This window comes from Teleopsis dalmanni, chromosome 2 (genome assembly GCF_002237135.1).
Source record: "Teleopsis dalmanni isolate 2A chromosome 2, ASM223713v2, whole genome shotgun sequence".
Lineage (NCBI taxonomy): Eukaryota > Metazoa > Arthropoda > Insecta > Diptera > Diopsidae > Teleopsis > Teleopsis dalmanni.
The window spans coordinates 69,918,176-69,937,932 of record NC_051847.1 but is presented as its reverse complement, the minus strand read 5'-3'; positions in this window follow the sequence as shown (position 1 = coordinate 69,937,932).

Below are 19,757 nucleotides of genomic sequence, written 5' to 3'. Positions count from 1 at the left end.
GGACAACATTTATACGTGTTATACCAAATAGGCATTTTTTACGCTTAAGTCAATTGAGGAGTAAATTATCTCATCAACCATGTTGCAGCTAAACCAATGAACTGAAGTAACTTCCTAGGAAAGTCAATAAATGCAATTGGGAAAGTTCATTCATAAGTTTGGAGCATTTGGCTCTGCCACCTGAGATTAAAAGTTAATATTATTTGTATAGATATGTAATACTATCCGTATAGATATATACATATTTGCTCTTAAAAATCGCAAATTGTAACATTTATTAGTAAATAATACTTGAATTTGTGGAAAAATGTGCTCCGGCTAGAAAGGTGTACCTCTCCGCGGTAGTGGACGTCCGCATGTTCGGTGGAAGTGTTTAAGAAAAATAAATGTTAAAATGTTTAAGGAAAATGATTGGTTAGTTCAAAGATTACTTTCTAAAATAAGCTTACTTTCTATATTCTTATATATTATGTGTTTTTTAAAGTAGTAATTCATGCCTGTAGTATCTAAACGCCATAACCATAAATTATGTCTATATCTTTATATATGTATTATATGTGTATTAGGGAAGATATTCACGTCTTCATATACTGAAGCGTCATAACGATAAAGGATAAATGTTTTTAGATCTTCAAATTCACAATATTTTTTGTTTAATGTATAGCATTAATGATCTTTTAAGTACTAATATTTATAACTTTAAATATGATTGTCACCTTAATAAAGTACTAATGCTAATAATATTATTTGATAATTTTACAATTTCTTTAAATTTAAATCAAAATTATTAAGAGCATATTCATAATGATACCGATAATTTTTATATGGAATTTTATATGACCTATATGCCCTTTTATAAACTTATATATAAACTAAAAATTAAAAAAAATAAATACACTTTAAAATAAATTAAGATAAATTATTAAATTTTTTCGCTATTAAACAAAATGTAATTTTCCTTCAACATTTCAATTCCCTCTTTTACTTATGTATAACAATGTTTTTCAAAATTATATAGGCTTTTGTATCTAAATAGCATATAAATGAGAATTGTGAGAATATCATAACGATATGCAGTTGACACTTATGTTAATGTAGTTATAATTTCCAGGCACCAGGGACACAATTTAGAATAAGTTAATTATGTTATGCATAGTATGTACATTATTCCATTGAACCATATGTTATAGAGACAAAAATAAAGTGTTGACGATACGATATGAAATGGAAAACCTCTTCACCATTAGAATTTGTTGATGATTAAAATTATGAATGTTATTTTTAGACAAAAGACAAATTATCAAAAACACATTAATGACAATATTACAAAAATCGATTAAGTAAAATTTATTGTTTTTTTTTTTATATTGAAATATATTATATTTTAAAATTCTTACCTTTCGAGGTTTTCTTAATGAAACAGTACGTGAATAGTGGTGATAAATTTGGACATGATTCGAAGTAAATTTTCCCAACATCGGTTTTGGCTTGTCAAACTTTCAGTGTACACTAAAGAATAAAACTGTAAATATAGAAAAAATATATATTTTTAAAATTTATAAAGTAAGTAGAACATATTAATAATATTTATATTGCTTAAAGATAACTATTATATTTTAGTAAAACTTATTAAATGTATTAACATTGACGCTGGAAGAAGGGATCTACAAAAGCCATAGGCAGGTAGGTTGAGCTCAAATGATGGCCCATTGTGGTACCATAGGAGTGACGTTGGTGTAAATAGATTTAGATCGGTATACATTCAACGCCGAACGAAGGTAACGATTCTCCCATTAGATAAAGTAAAATCAACCTGACAGTTCTATAAACTTGGCTAAGTCCCTAACATTACAGGATGACAGTTCAGTCAGATCTGTAAGAAAAGGGGATCCTAAGATTTTTAGTCCTCTTCTAGCTAAGGAAGGGCACTGATACATGAGATGGAGCACTATTTCCACCTCATCCTCAGAGCCACAACATCAACAAAAGTCATTAAAGGGAAGACCCAGTCTTAAAGCATGCCTTCCTATTACACAGTGTCCCGTCAGCTGACTAGTTCTTTTCTTGTCTAAATTACACCAAGTCATCCTAGAAATCTGACATTGAGATTCGTCAGCCCAGTATTACTTGACTGCGCTAAGGTATTTTTGTTTAATTGCCAGTTTAACTGTAGCAAGAGGAACGCCTATATCTGAGAAGTTAATATTAGGGAGAAGAGCGCCTATCTTGGCGAAGTCGTCTGCCCTACAATTCCCCGCGATATCCCTGTGGCTAGGAACCCAAATGAGTTTGACCCTAACAAACCTAGCTAAATCATTCAGTGGAGCACGGCAGTCATGAGTTGTAATTGATGTGACTGAGGTGCCTATCAGTGATCTGAAGGCAGCTTGGCTATTGAAGAATATTGAGATGGATAAATCAGATGTTCGATTGCTTAGAACCCATTTTACGGCATGGTGAATTGTCATTACTTGCGCCTGAAAGAAAACAAAAGCCATAAAAAACTGAAAATCTGTGGAATTTTTTGCCGACTTAAGTCAAATTCCTGCGACTGTTCAGTTAGGTTAACTTAAATTTTAGTTTAAAAGTTAGGTTTTATACGCTTTTTTTTACTAGGTAGAAGATGATTGTTATGACTAAATTTGCGGTTTCAACATCAACTTAACTATCCAATAATATAACCATGACATTCTTGAATACGTGAGCTGCATTCTACATGCGTCCCTTACCACAAAGACTTCTGCTTACAAAATTGTAGACGAGTTGAGTTGTAGACGATTGATATTTAATCCTTGCAAATAAATAACCGCAAACTATTTAATAGCCAATTTATCGGTTATTTCGTTTCTCTTTATGTATCAATTAGCTGGGACTCATATTAGAAAGACGTGTTGCTGTTCACCACAAAGACTTCTGCTTAAATAAATACTAGAAGAGTTGGGTGACCGTATAGATTTTGTGATATTTATTCCTTGCATATAATACCTGTTCCGATACTGTAATCTATTTAATAGCCATTCATGAAGATTGCAGTCTCGAAACTGTTAAGGAAATTTCCTGTTATCTACTTACTCCGTGAGGGTAAATTAGTAGAATTATTTTTTGACTTTTATATCTACAAATTGCCATCAGACCTAATATTCGGAGAAGTATGCTTGTATATATACAATATATCTTTCTTCTTTCGACTAAGGTACTAGTGTAGTGGTTCCCAATTCTTTTTTGACAAAGAACTAATATGATATTTTTGTTTTTAGTAGGGACCACAAAGTTTAAGAATAATAAATATTATATAATTATTTTAATATGCTTTATGTATCTCTGGTATAATGGGTAATAAAATGCTATAAATATTTTGAAAATTTTTTGTAATAAGTGAGGTCTCAGTGGACAAACTACAACCATATCTGTTATATATGATTCACGGACTGTTTTTAACCATCTCACGAACCATTTGTGGTTTACAGACCACCTGTGGTGCGCTTACCACCTATGATCCGCAGACCACTGTTCTAGAGAATGACGTAAGCAATTTGATCAAGAAAAAGCTTTTGTCTTTATATCACTGATTGCTATCCTAATGTATGCTTTTTATATGCGTAATTTAATGAAAATAATTTATGTAAATTAAATCGATAACAAATAATACATGAATTACGACTTTAAATGATATATGAATTAAATGTTAGAACAGAGCCTGAAACCTTTTAATGATATTTTTTTTTCTCATGACCTTCAATATCTGTTTTTAAAATTCCTTGTATAATTTTTCATTTAATATTTTTCTACTTAATTAATTAAATATTCATGCCAATAATTGCTCTGTTGCGCATTTAACTTTCTATAACGGAAATAGATGCGTGTTTAATATTAGTTTCAACTTATGATTATTTCATATCATACGTTGGTATTCAAACGCCTATTAGTAAATCAATAAATTTATATCTTATTTATTAGAATAACAATATTGTACTACAAATGCGATACTTAATACAAAGGAATGTAAAAATTTTTTATATAAACACACAAATATGATTATCAAATCCGCAAACTCAACAATAAAGCATGTAGAATAAAATTTTATAATAATAAGTAATCAAAATGTAGGCGCAAAGAAAAAATCGTGGGAGCTATCAAATGTTGCAAAGGCATTTGTTGCTCGCAGCCTACACAAAATGCCACTTCAACTTGGAAAATTGCACAGACACTTATTATGTGAGGATAAAATACATTGGAGCACATAACAGTGGCTTAGTGATTCTTGGTGCTACTTTGAGACGTGGCGTCTAAGAGTAAGGACGGCGACTATAACGCTAACTTTGTAACAAAAGAAGCAAAAACATATTTTAACCCCGCTTTTCTAGTGCTTATTATGTCAGCACAAAGCAACAAAACTTAACGAGTTTAGTTCACAACATCTTATTTTATTTTAAGACGACCAACAAAAGATAGAGAGATTAGGTACATATAAAGTAGCAGAAAATAATAGTAATAATAACAATAATAGAAGCGCAGCAATACTAAAGTGGAAATAAAAAAAACGTTCAAAACAGAAACTTCTACTTTCCTTGCTGAGCTGCTTTAATTAAAAGCCTTATTAAATGAACAGAATAATGGGGGGAAAACCTAGATTGCTCTGGTTTTGCATACACAAAGCCATCGTCATTATTCTTTGGAAATGTTTTACCAAAGGAAAAACTGCTACAGCTTCCTCTTTAATTCTTTATCTGTTCCTCTTATTTTACGAGTAAGTACTTTCCAAGCTTTTGTTTTATTTTTCACGTTTTTTGAGTGTTTCGGGATGAATACCATTAAAGGGAAAACTAAAAATGCTAGAGAAATCTCTGCACTTCAGCAGGATATGTACCTGTTATACACCTTTGCGATGTCAACCAGCAAAATGTAGTTGTAGTTTTGACCGAAAAATCTTTTAAGGTAAAAGTTTGGTAACTTAAAAGTTCAAACCAACTTACAACCAAATTGCTGAAACAATGTCAGATTCAAATTTGTGAAGGGCAATTGTGTAGGATGCAACATAGGTGTTAGCAGATGGAACCATTGAAGATGGTGATAAGATAAAAATAAAATAAATTCGGTTTCTACTTTTTTTATTATTTGCAACTACAAGAGGGCACATTTTAATTTAGATAAATAGCAATTTTCTTTTAGAATGACACTATCTTACTGTAACAGGTGGATTGTGATGTTCTCGGTTTCAAAATATAAACACACAATATTTTGGATAAATTTCGAATCAATACATATTTTATCCTTTAATTTGAACATTTTTTTTAAAATTTCAAACACTTTTCATATTACGATTTATGGAGATCCTGAAAATATGACTATTTTCGGTATCATTCCTCATGCGAGCTAATTCCTTCTCATTTTATAATATAATTGACATTTTATATTGGCTAGAGGTTAGATCTGGAGAATAAAAGAGGTAAGGAGAAGCATACCTAAAAAGCAATTATATAAACAGATGATAAAGCACTGTAAGGTAGAAAGAGCTGAAGAGAGTAATATACACCATGGTAGAAATTAGGAATAGGTCGAAATTTAGAACTTAACCTGCGTCCAGATGAGATGCAGATATAAATATGGATAAAATATATGTAACGAAATAGGTTTAAGTCATCTTATTAAACATAGCTTATGTGCAGATGAGACGAAGAGACTAATTTAATGTAATAAAGAGGTAAAAAGATATGAATAGATCGGGATGTTAAACATAATCTGGGTTAAGACACGATGCGGAATGAAACGCATGTAAACTAGGAGTAAAAAGATAGGAACAAATCAGAATGTGAAGTTTAACATGGGTCTAGATAAGATCCAGCATGGAATATAGATAAAATGGGAGTTAAGTAGGAAATAGGAATATGTGGAAATGTTAGATAAGATGGAAACTCTAATGTGGTGTAAGATAGAAGTAAGAAGATAGGAATAAGTTTGAAAAAAAAACTTAGGTGCATATGAAGAAATCGTAATACTTCAACAAGGGCGAAAAAACAGATCTATAGAGCTCACATTTGTCTGTCCATAAAGCTATGAAAACAGATAAGCAAACATCATGAAAAGATTAGTTGCAGTTGAAATACGTGTTAAAAATAGACGTTATTATACATCGCAAGTAACTATTTAGTAGGTGGTGTTATATAACCTTTAATTGACTAGAGTAGTTTTTGTAACAGAAAAACGACGTCCTTCATAAAATCTCTGATTTTAGGCAGAGGCTGCTAACAACTTTGTTGTGAAACATTTGGGACTAAATATATTTATATCTAATGTAGAATACATTTGATAAAATGTGTTAACGATTAATGATTAAATGTGTTACATTCAAGGAAAGACAATAACAACAACTTTGATATGAAAAAATTAGGATTTGCCTTAAAATTTTTCGTCGAAAGTGAAGCATTTTATGACGAAAATAAACTATTTCAAAATTAGAAGGGTTTGAATAAAAATGAAAAGACAACAACAAAAATTAGAGTTAATTTATTAAAGTTTGGCTGACCATACTAACGCTGTTTCGAGTAATGCCAGCACTCGTCGTTTTAGGAAATATTCAAATTTTTTAATTAGTTTATAGATCATACATAAAAATTTATTTAGTTCTTAATTTACTCGTCTTTCTCATTTTTTTTTCTTTTGCATTAGTTATCAAATGTATAGTTTTCCAAAAGCACAACAGATCAACTAGTTTTCCCCTCTATTTATCTTTCTCTCGCTCTCTTACTCACACTTTCTTTCTCAAATATCCGTTCATTACCCATCCAATCCCAAGAAGTTCAAAATTTATACTCCCTTTTACTATAGTGAAACTCAACCGTAACGTTTTCATTGAATTTTATTGAATTCAAATAAAAACCGAGGGTAAATAAATAAAACAATTCTAAGCAATTACTTTAAATTAAGTTTCATCTTAAAAAGAATGTTAAATATAAGAAAAATATAAAAAAAATTATTTACAAGACACACATGCTTTCATACATGAACGAATTTTTCCAATGCCAGATAACTTTTCACTTTAATGAGATTGTTTGACTCAATGTATTTGGAGCACCAGGAAGAATGGTAACACAATGCGTTTGAGTAACTGAATTATTTATTTATTACAGAGTTAAATTGAAGTGATTGCGATGAGAAAATCATATTAAATATTTATATAAAGAAACAAAAATAATCATTACTTAAATTTGATGATTTAGAAGAATTTGACTTAATAATAGAAATTTTGTGAAATTAAAAAAAAGTTTTTGGAATTATAAATTATTTCAAATTAAATTAGAAAAATAAATTTTGAATTAAAACGGGAAGCTGAACTTCGAATTAAAAAAAGTAAAAATTCTTGGTATTAAAAAAAATTTATTTTTCGACGTTGGTTTAAATATGAAGAAATTTCAAAATGACTGCATTGAATTACTTAAAACATCTTCACAACTCACTTGACAACCATAAAGATGAGCACAAGTGAACAAATGAGTTCTTAATTAAGATTAGATTTTATCCAGCAAAGCATTTCGTACGAAGGGTCGCAAGATACTTATACAATGCCAAGGATTGGATGTTTAATGCCAGGGGTTGCACTAAACTTTCTGCTTAGGTTATTGTATTGAGATAAGGGAAGGAAAATGTTAAGTGCATTATTTCACTCACAACTACAACAACTTTAAGAATGTATTTAAAATCTAAAATTTTGTTAACAAAAATATACTTGATTCATTGTTTTAAATATTAGTGACTTAAACTGAAATATCTGAACTAGAGTAACTCTTCAAAATTTAATTTTTTTTTGATTTTAAAATGACACTTTTAGGTTTTGTTAGAGAAAAGGCATTTGAAAGCTTTTTGGCATTTGTTTGAATTAACCTTCATCAGATTTCTTTAATACTGGGGAATAAAATTTTGAAAGCAATTCCTTTGTGGTATTTTTTAAGTAATTTATATGAAAATGAACACAAAACATTGTTAAATGTATTTGAAATTTTTAAATTTGGTCTCTTAAAAATTTAAAGTAACTTAAGCTTTTATGCAAAATAATCAGTAAAAATTCCTTTGCTTTATTTTCTCCTTGAATTAAAATAAATAAAACTGCCTTGAAGTTTAAAGATAAAGATACTTTAGTTGAGTGGGTGCTTAACAAACATTCAGCAGTATCAAAAAAACAACCTAAGAAAGAATATTCAGAGTGAAACATCTTTCGTATTTAAATTTCTACAAAAAGTCTTAATCAACTCAATGGATTTTTGTAACTTTTCACACAAAAAGAAAAAAAAAACAAAAATTTGCATTATATTCGAAACATTTCTTAGAACTAAATTCAACTTAGTATAGAAAAATAAACTTGATTTCAGCAGTTTACTACTTTAACTAAAATTTTAGAACAAAAAATAAATATAGGTGAACTTAAGTTCTTAAAATGAAGAGCTCCTTTAACTGGAAAATATTTAAAAAAAAAAAATTTGCCAAATGCACACATGCAAAAAATCGTATACGTTGCTGGTATTTGCCACCTTATTTAATCCACTTTACTAGTTTCATGGAGCTCCTGAAATACTATATGTAGTTCTGCTGTTGCTACAAGGTTTTGTTTTTTATATTTCATTTTCTCGTCGTTAATATTCTTTATATCCTTTCACATGTTGTTGGCTAAAAAACATTGCAACGGAAGCATAGTTAATGGCACATCGATTTTTACTGACCACAGGAAGCAACAGTTCATATGGCAACAAAGCATGTGGTTACGAAAAAAATTTATTTGCCAAATGACATTTAAGTAGATGAAACGTGTATAGGAGATAAAAAATTAATTCAAAATTTTAAATTTCAAAATAACACAGGTGCTAATCATTTTCTGTGAAGTCCACAGAAAAGATAGTTGAAAAAAAGATAAAGAAAATATATTGCAATATACAATATGATGTGACAGCAATATTAAGTTCATATTAAAAATGCCAACATATACCTATGAGTAAAAGATAGTATAAAAAAATATAAAATACCAGTGTGGGAGAGACTTGTTGTCATGGGGCAAAAGCTACCCATAACCTTTTAAAAATAAAACCAGTTGGTAAAAAGAAGTTATTTTATAAAGATATTTAATTTTACCATTAACCTCATCAACTAAAAAAATACAAAAGAAATTATTTAGAAAAAAAAAAATGAAGACATCATTCTTCCATAAAAATGTACTAATTACTAAAAATAGAAACTTTGGTGAAAATAATCATTAGAAAAACTAAAAAAATTATGGAAACCCTTAACAAAGCGTAGAAAGAAGAATTACTTACTTTTCCAATAAATTTGCGGTATCTATTTCTAATAAATAGAACTAAAACATCATATTTTCTTTATGTAGATGTCATTATTAATTTATATTGCAGTGTATTTTTTAACAATGAAAAGAATTCAATAATGTGCAGTTATTACATTCTATGCCAAAAAACTGTTAAACGAAATTAAAATTTATACTAAAATGATAACTGTGAAGAGGAATAGCAAACCATCATACAACTTCTCTGTTTCTATTCAGATTATAAAACCAAAAAAAAAAAACAAATATTATCAGCTAAAGCGTTTGAAGTTTGTCACATCAATACACTCATTCAAGGAGAACTGATTGAACAAGGGATCCCATTGCGATCATGTGGCCAATTTGATCTGAAGGTGTCAAGCGCCAACTCAGGAAGTCAACAGTTAACGTGTCTTGCTTCTATTATTGCCTATTTTTGATACTGTGTTGCTATTTTGTGTTGTTGTTCTGTGAAATTCTTTCTATATTTTAATTATTACCTATCACTTTAACTGTTGTTTATTTTAACATGTATATATGTCTCAGCTTACTTACGCATTAAATACTTGCATGTGCGTAGTGAAGAGGTTTGAATCGTAGTAGGTGCGAGATCAATTTAGTCGGTCATTAGCTATCACTTTAATTGTCGTTTATTTTAAACTATATATTTGAGATTACAATTTAAAAATTAAAACAAAACAATAAAAAAGAAAACTAAAAAAAAAACTAAAAAAAATATTATTAATTAAACCAATCACAGGTGATTGAAGATTTTGTTCTAATAGAACACAGCAATTTAATTTATTAATGAACTTTCACAGCAAATTAACAAAACTCCAACTGTCTGGCTTTAAAAGGAATAGTTACCTCTACAAAAGAAATTTAACAACTAAAAATAAGAATATAATTAAATACTTAAATTATTCTATAGCTGGTTTTTAATTTCGTTCTAATATAACATAGCAAGTAAATTTGTTAATAAACCTCCACAATGAATTAACTGTATACCAAGTTTGAACATACAGCTCATGTACGGCTTTGGCTTAGTTGGCTAATGAACACTGACTCTGAGCTTTAAATTTGTCAGGGTACGAGTTCAACCCTTATTACTTGCAGTCTCACAAAATTATTTACGAAAAATTAAATATAAGAATACATACAAACTCAAAACAGATAAAAAAAAATTCAATTTATTAAAAATAATAAAAAAAAATGTTGTTGTTGTACTCTTCTATAAAAACCACTCTATTAAAAACAATAGTTAATATTAAAAATTTAGTTACTTTCATTAGAAAAGGTCGTACAAAATTCAGTTTGAACTTAATTGAGAATTGTATACTTATGAAGGCGAAGTGAATAGGTTTACTCTTCATATCGTAGTTAATATGAGGTTAATTTAGTCGATAGTATGACATTTTAAATGACTGACTTAATTATTTTAGCAGATGATGTTGAGGATTTTCAATTTCATTTATTATTATATATAATATAATATATATAATAATTTATTTATTAATGATTTTTCCATTTTTTATTTCTTCAACACCATACACTTAAGTTTTATTTATTATAATAAATAAAAAATCAATAATTTAATTAAATGTTTTCCATTAACCCCTACTATTAGCCCCTACTATTAACCCCTACTGTTTGTTTAAGCTTCACAACAGTTAATTAAATAATTTTTAGTGTTCAACAATTTACAAGCCAATGTTAAGTTTCCTTAATTTACCTAATTAGTAAAAAAACTACTTTAATAAGTTTCAATCGAAATTTAATTAAATGCTAATTTATTTGTACTATCTTGCAATTCCGTATGTTAAACCGAAGAGCAGCAATCGAGTCCAACAAGGACGCCAATAATGAATTTTAATAGTAAATTTTGCTGACATTTACTTAAATCAAATTATAATAAATGCAGTGGGCGTAAGGACACACCCTTTAACAATTTAATTGTCATTTTTGATAGCGCATCATTACGAGGACTTTTAACGGATTTACATTGCTTCATATCGGCTTCAACGTATCGAGCAAACACACAACCGATGGATGTGAAATATTATAATAGAAAATAAATTAACTTGAATTCAGAAGGCTAACATATGCAACAGGACTTTATCGTGTCGTATATACAATACTTTCGTTTTATTTTATTTCACTCAATTAAATTCAACAATATGCCATGTTGCATGCACATAAATTCATGGACGAAAATAAAAATTCTGTGAATGTCGCTTATATTTCGTGACTTCGAATATTAACGAGCGTTTATATCGCGACCTTGACTTAAATGTTGACAAACCTTTTGGGTTTTTGGGTTTTTGGGTTCGCAATGCCGACACCAAAAATTCTTGAGCTTCACTTTAAGTTTGTTGGATTAAATTTTTTAGGCAAATAATAATTTTTCATACTTAACAGAAATATTCCAGTAGAGCAATAGCAGACCACTTGGCGTATGAGTAATCATTTTTTATATTTAAAGCATGAAAAATGAAAATTATCTGTCCCATATGTGATTATGTATTCGTTAATTTATAATACGAAATATAAAAGAAGAGTAAATGAAGAGTTGAATACATAAAACTTATGATGAGCATTATATACACAAAATTTCATGTATTTTAAAAATATATAGTGTATAATTCAGAGTGTTTTTATATAAATGTGCTTTAGCCTCGGAAGACTATTTCTTGGTTGAAACGAAAAAAGTGGTAAAGGTAGGCAGACCAAAAAGTCCATCCGTTCTATAAGAGTTAATTTAATCAGATAAAATTCTCAAATTAAACACAAGCATTTTTATTATTATTAAGTTAGTGAATTTTACACTTTGACTTAGATGGGGGCTTCCTTCGAATAATTTCTCTGGGTCTAATTTCCGCACTATATTGTAAAATTTAAGCACTTTACAAAATCTAGATTCCTTATAAAATGTCCAACATGCCGGACATGCTCCCAGTATATTGACGAATTCTTCTTTTTCTTTTTTTTATTAAGCATGTATTTTGCACTTTTCTTCTTCTTTTCACAAAACCTAGAAGTTTCTGTAAAGTAAATTCTCATTCTCAGTAAATTCTCAGAAAAGGAAATTCATGATTGGAAATTACGTCTTATAAAGTCACAAATTGGTTCCGGACCTACACATTCAATTACTTGGGCATAAGATATTTAGCGTATCAACACTCGTTACATCAGCTGATCTGACACCACACTTTATACCAGCTGATCTAAATTGAATGCTTTGTCACTAAAAAAGGGCAATATATCATCTTTTTTTAATGTGACTTGTAATTAGCCGACATAATCCATAATCACTAAAACTTTCACCTTAAAAACCCTAACTTCATCACAAGAAAATTTACCAAAAAGAACGCAGATGGAGTTTCTGAATAGGTAATATAGGTGATATAGATAATATTAGGTGATATTTTGGTGCATTGTTGAAGCAAAAATGTCTTTATTGAAAATGAATTTTAATCAATTACAAATATTGGGTATTTTTATTGATGACAATAATATTTGTCTGTAATCTATAATAATAAAAAATAACAATCTTTGTAATTTTTCGAGTAGTTTCATGATTCAATCGGTGTAGAACATCTGTGGTTTATCGGGGAAAAACTTGGACAAGTGAAAGGAACAAATTTTGATAAGGTGTATTTATTGGAAGGACATAGACAATATGAATATAATATTCTAGAACCTCTGTGGTTTATCGAAGAAAATTTGACCAAATTGTACGGACAAATTTGGATCAGTTGATTTTTTTTGGAAGACCATAGACAAAATGAGTATTGCAGAACTTTTGTAGTTTATCGATGAACAACTTGAATAAGTGAAAGGGACAAATTTTGATTAGGTGAATACCATAGACCATAGAGAATATGAATATTGTAGAACTTCTGTGACTTATTAGTGAAAAACTTGGACAAATAAAAGGTTCAAAATTTGATATGGTGATTTTTTTGAAGACTATTGACAACAGCAATATTGCAAAACTTTTTTGGTTTATCGGTGAAAAACTTAAAGAAGTAAAAGGGACAAATTATATGTCCACAAAATAGAGTGAATTTTTTTTTTGGTATACCCTTGAGCTTTTTAGAATAATGCTATACATCCATTTTAGATGAATTTAATATTTGATATTGACATTTTTTATTTAAATATATATTTATTTAACCAAATTTTTTTTATTTAATTACAATGTAATATAAAACATATGAATCTTTCCCTATCTTATGAGAACTTAAAACTGCAATATTTTGTTTTCTTTTAAGACCAAAACCAAAACGAAAACAACAATATTAACTGTAAAACATTTAAAGAAAAATAAAGTAATTAACACAATTTTTTTCTTTGTTTTCTTATGAATTTTGCAAAGTAAATAAAAAGTTTGTGTCATTCTTTCTTAATTAGTGCAAAATGATGTTTCTAAGGATACACCGCAAATAAGCACTTGTTCTGTGTTCTTTCTACAGGAAACCACTTGTTTTCTTATTCAAAAGAGCTTTGAGAATTTTGTGTTAATTAATTTAACTCTTCGAAACAATTTGTAATTTATTTAATTAAATTTTCAGCAGCAGAACTGTTTTGAGAATAAATATTTCCTAACAACAGCTACTTTTGTTTTTATCACTACGATTGAAATCACTGGACAAACCAATAAAGCTAAATAGCCGCCCGAAAGGCAATAAAGGTGAACCATGCATTTACATTCTATTGTGTAGAATTGATTTGTGTTCATGCCAGCATTCATATTTATGCGTAGGTTGTAAAATACAACTGCATACTTTTGGGCGCCTGAAGACTAGAATAAACTCACTACATAGTTTGGACTATTGCTGCAATGTTTGACTTGTAAATAATATAAAAACCTACGAACTAATGGTGTGTTAAAATCGCACAAACGTATAAACGCTTAAACGCACAAACGCTTAAACGCACAAACGTATAATCGCACAATCGTATAATCGCATATGATAAAATTAGTAAATCTTCATATTGTGTGCACAGAAAAACGCTATAAAGGTGTGCGGCGTTTTGTGTAAAATGTGAACTCTACTCTCATTGCATTAAAGGCTTTTAGTGCTGGTTTTCAGTTTTTTTTTCTTTTATTATTCATACCTTTTGTGTAATTTATGAAAACAATACACACAATTTCCTTTTTTTATTTTTTTATTTTTTTTTTTTGGCTTGACTAATGTGAATAATATTACCATTTGTGTTTTTGATTGTAAATTATGGTAGACATAAAATAAAGGCAAAACTTCTACGTTTTTAGAGATTTATTCTATTATTTTATTTAATGTAAATGTAAAAGATTGCTATTTCTCTTGTGTTTAACTTCATTGTCCTTTAGTATGAAAATTAAAATAATTTTTTAAATTTCTCTTACCTGAAAGAATATACTATGTTATATATGTATGTATGGATGTATGTTTGTATGAATGTATGTATGTAATGTTATGAATTTAAAACAAAGAGTTATTTTTCGTGAAGTTGTAATTAGCAGGCAAAAAAGATTTTTTTTTATTTTTTACAAAATATTTACTAACTACGAAACTATATTTTAGATGCGAATCCGATTTCTTAAACACTACAACCAATTTGAGTACAGTCGAATATTTTTTTACTAAACTATATGCTGGAGCAGTTTACTTCTCATTAAATAGAGATTTATTTATAGTCTTTTTAAACAAAGACTATAAATGTTATCTAACACCAACTAGTATGTTAAATTATCATATATTATAATTTATCACGATTTAAAGAGATCGTGATCGTTTTATAAAGCTGTACTGATCAAGCTACTAATATGTATAAGAGTCAAGTTATAAGCTTAAGGATTTTTTGAAATAAGGAAATAATTAATAAGAAATGGATTTCAAAAATGCAATCAAGTATCATTAATATTTATTTTGGTAGAGTCAGCATTTCTTTCTATGCCCTACGTTCTGTACAGATACTATTTACTTTCTGAGATATCAGAAAGTTGTAATCATTTTATACTGATTACGTTAAAAAACTAGATACATGATTCTATGTTTTACAATTTATAAAGATATAAAGAAATCTAAATCGTTTTTATAAAGCAGTAGAGATCGAGCAAATACTATACAGAATCGTTGAATTCACTTAAACCTGCCGTCAATTGATGGTGCTTCGGACATTATATACATTAACGGAAATAACGTGGTAATTAATTAATCGTAATAAATTATATTTAATTTAATTATATTCAATAATTTTTTCATGTTTAACACAGAAAATAAACAAATACATTCACCAAGGATGATTCCTCTCTCCCCCTTCTTCTCTCTCTCACCCTCTCTCCCTCCTTTTCTCTCTCCCTCTTTCCATCTCTCTCTGTAGCAGTCTCCCCTGCCTGATTTTCTTCGATTCATTAAAAAGACTTATAAATTCGATTTAGAGTCACTTGATTCGAACATAACGATCAACTGATTGTCTTAGTTTTATCGTACTCTAAAAATACGTTTCTTTGATTGGGTTTTCTTTGATTGGGTTGTTTTAATTTCAGTTAATGTAATCGAGATCTATATACGAAAAAAAGGGTTATCAGCGTTTTGAAATAATTTTCTAAATCTACATAGTTAACAATTTGAATGACTTGAACATATCATAAAGAAGAACAATTTAAAATAAAACTGGCAAATCGTTTAAAAATTATGGTCAACAGTAACCGGAAAACTTAAGAAAAAATATTAAGTTCTTTATAGAATTATTGTAATTAGTAATTAAAAATAATATCATGGAAAAATTTTAATTGCTATACTTTTATTTCAGTTTACTTTTACTGAAAAACACAACTGCACACAATTTTAATTTTGTGTAATGATAACTGAGCAATTGGACATTTATACTTAATATTTAAAGGTCATTATTTTGCTTCAATAATTTAAAGTTCATTAAAATTGTATTAATTTTTTTAATAATTTATTTAATAATTTAATTTGATGAATATTGTTTAAATGATTCTTTCTCGCAAAAATAAAATAGCTTACATCTACCACTATTTTATATTAAATATAAAATAAATTGCAAAAATAAATTAAAAATATTACAATTAAAGTATCGAACATGAATTAAATTAAATTAAATTATCAATAATTACATAATATCATGAGATGGAGTCAGTGTCTCTATCTCATATATATTTATGTATATTTATTACATATATTTAAATAAACAAGAGATAGGTTAATTTTGTTCGATGTAATATAACATTAATATTATATTTACACAAATGATTAATTTAAATAAATTAATTTTATTTGCATTGAAATTAATGTAATTAAATATTAATTAATAATGAACTTTATTTATTCTATACATGACTCCAATTACACAAATAATTTTTTTGTGTAATGTTAACGACTTTGGATGGAATTGGATTTACTTAAATCAATTATTTTTGTACTGTTGAAGTGACATTTAATTGCAAAATATTTTCCAGTCCACAGTTTTTCATAATTTCTGCTTTAATTGCTTTCTGCAGTTTTCAATTAAAAATATCCTGAATATCTTTTATGTTCGAAGTAGCAGAAACTAATTGTATTCAAATTTATTCAAATTTAATTTTTTTAAACATATTTAATTTTAAACTACAATAAAAATTTGAAAATTCATGAAGCTTTAAAATAATGATAATCCATTTATTTGTTAATGTAGAAAATATTTTACGCAATAGGTATAAGGTTTTAACCAACAAAGTTGAGGAATTACCATAGTTGCACTTCTTAGCTTCTACATAGTATATATGTAGATATATATATATGTAGATATATATACATAAGTAGATATATATACATATCTACATATATATAGAGTTAAATATACATAGAGTATATACCATACACCTATATAGAGTTTACACACATATAATGAAAACTATTTTGTACATTTTCCACTACGAACTATTTTCAGCTTGAGAGTCTATATTTCGAAATCAAGGAATGCCATCTTCCCTAAAGTAATCTCTGTACACTTATTACATTCTCAACAGTTGAGTAATAATGAAAATTTCTACAAATTTAAATGAAAAATATTTTTTCATGTAAATTTAAGAAAATCCTTATATTTCTCATAATGCCTCAGGTTATGGCAACTTTTTAAAGTAAACACATTAAAGTGATTCGTTTCATTTTTTCATTAAAATGTTTTTTAAAACTCTAGTACATAACACAGTAAATAAAATATTTATATACTTTTCAATTAATTAATTACACACAATTTACTTGTTTGCCAAAGGCTATCATTTGCATACCAAATTTTCAAAGGCAAAGACAAACTCAACTTTAAGGATTTTTAAATTTACTCAAGTGGAAAATAACTTGACTCGTTTTATTGCAATGAAAAATTTATTTAAATATTTAAATATAAAACAAAATAAAATGTTAACAAAAAAGTTATGAACAAAAATTTATTAAAAAAGAATAAAAACCAAAAAAATAACTTTTATTTTTTGAATAAATGATATACATGAGTTTGACAGGAAAAAGGAAGCGTTCATGTGGAAAGTGAAAAAGGCAATACAAAGACTTTTATTTATTTATTTTTGTATAAAATGACACATCATTCACCAAACAAATTTTATTTAGAAAACTGTTTAATAATTCAGTTATCATACAATCTAAAACACAAGCTAATATTGATATTATTAATGGCAAATAAACGTTTATGAATAATACTAATGGACACATAAAAACCTGGCACCTCGAGCACTTAAGAATTTTGGCTATGGATTAAATACTAAACCATTTCCGTTAAAGAAGGTTTCACATCAGCATACAGTTTATATGGAGAAATAAGATTAACGCTGTTAGTAACATAAACCCACGACTTATACGACGGAAAGAAAACTAGTGCTAGGAGAGAAAAAAACTAGGTTACAGTACCGCATTGACTTAGGCTTTTGATGCTTTTGAGTCCTTGTTAAAGAAAACATACCTATAAGAATACTTCACAATTAACAAACATTTGATGAAAGATGCAAAAACCTAGACCAATAAAAAAGGAACAAACTCTGGATATCTGAGAACGGTTGTATAGAGAACCCGATATATCAAAATTAACATCAAAATGGGTATACATTAGACTTACATTAAGCCAATCCTAACATATGTAGCATGGAATCCACAAGGTAGCCGAAGACCTAGTGCGCCAGTGAAAACGTGGAGAAGAACGGTCGAAAATGAGCTAGTTAAAGCACAATGTAGATGGAACGTTCTCTAAAGAGAAGCACCAAATAGAGTCAGATTTAGAAAAATTATTGAGGTCCTCTGCCCCACTTTAAGAAATGGACAATAGCAGTAGTAGTAACATACACCGCAGCAACTCTTACAGATAATACCATAACATAAGATCATTTTACTACAGTAGAAATGAAGTTCAGACGTAACAACGCATTAAATTTAAAATTTAAAAAAATATCCAAAGGTCATACGACAAACAATAAATAGAGGAAAAATATGAACTGATCATGATAGCAGAATGCCCGACATATTTCTAGTTAAAACAGTAATTGATAGTAAAATCAATAAAAGCCTAAGAACCCTAAAATGTAGGTAGGGTACCATAACCCTAAGTCTAAGTATAGGTAGTGTACCATAACTCTGCAGCATTAACACAACTTGATATACATGTAATCAAAGAAGAATAACCTAATTTATTTTAACACCGCTAATACCGCTAATGATAATAGCACTAATTCAAAGACTAACCCTGCTTCTAATGATAGGTTTTAGCCAGTAAAATTTTTTTTTCATATCACTAATAACTTATATTCCAAAGTAATCATTTTGTTAAGTATTGATCAATAAAAAAATAATGAAAAAATCGTTAAGAAGAATTTTACAGGACATATAGAAATAAGTGACACACTAATATAACAGACTGACTATACATTTTATATGGGGGTTTAACATTAGTATACTCGCCAGAGTATATAATAGCTAAGGTCCAATTAATTCACGGTTGGCTTTGCCTTTGATTTCTCGGAGACCCTAAATTTTGGGCTGTTGAGTTTCCGGTATTTAACGGAAATGTGTGTTTAGACTTTTTTACATCCACTTCACGAAAGCGGTACATACGTGTCCCTGAAAAGTCTTTTCTGTAGAGGTGGTGCCTCTGCCTATTATAATCCGACAGAAACTCAGAGTTTTAACATCGTCTTTGCTCATAATTTCAATTGATTCATGAATTTCTTGGCATTTATAGTTTATACTGTTGTTTTTGAATTAGGAGTCTTACCAGCATCTGAATTTGTCCACTAAATGTCCTCTTACTGGAATACATTATGGCTAAGTTGCACAAAATTCTCGTTGCGCTTCTTCTATATACAGAGTCGGCATTTTCGTTGATTTTGTGCCATACATTAAGACCGAAAAGTTTTCGGAAATTCTCATTTAAAATTCGCGCGCTGTATATTTTTCGATATTTT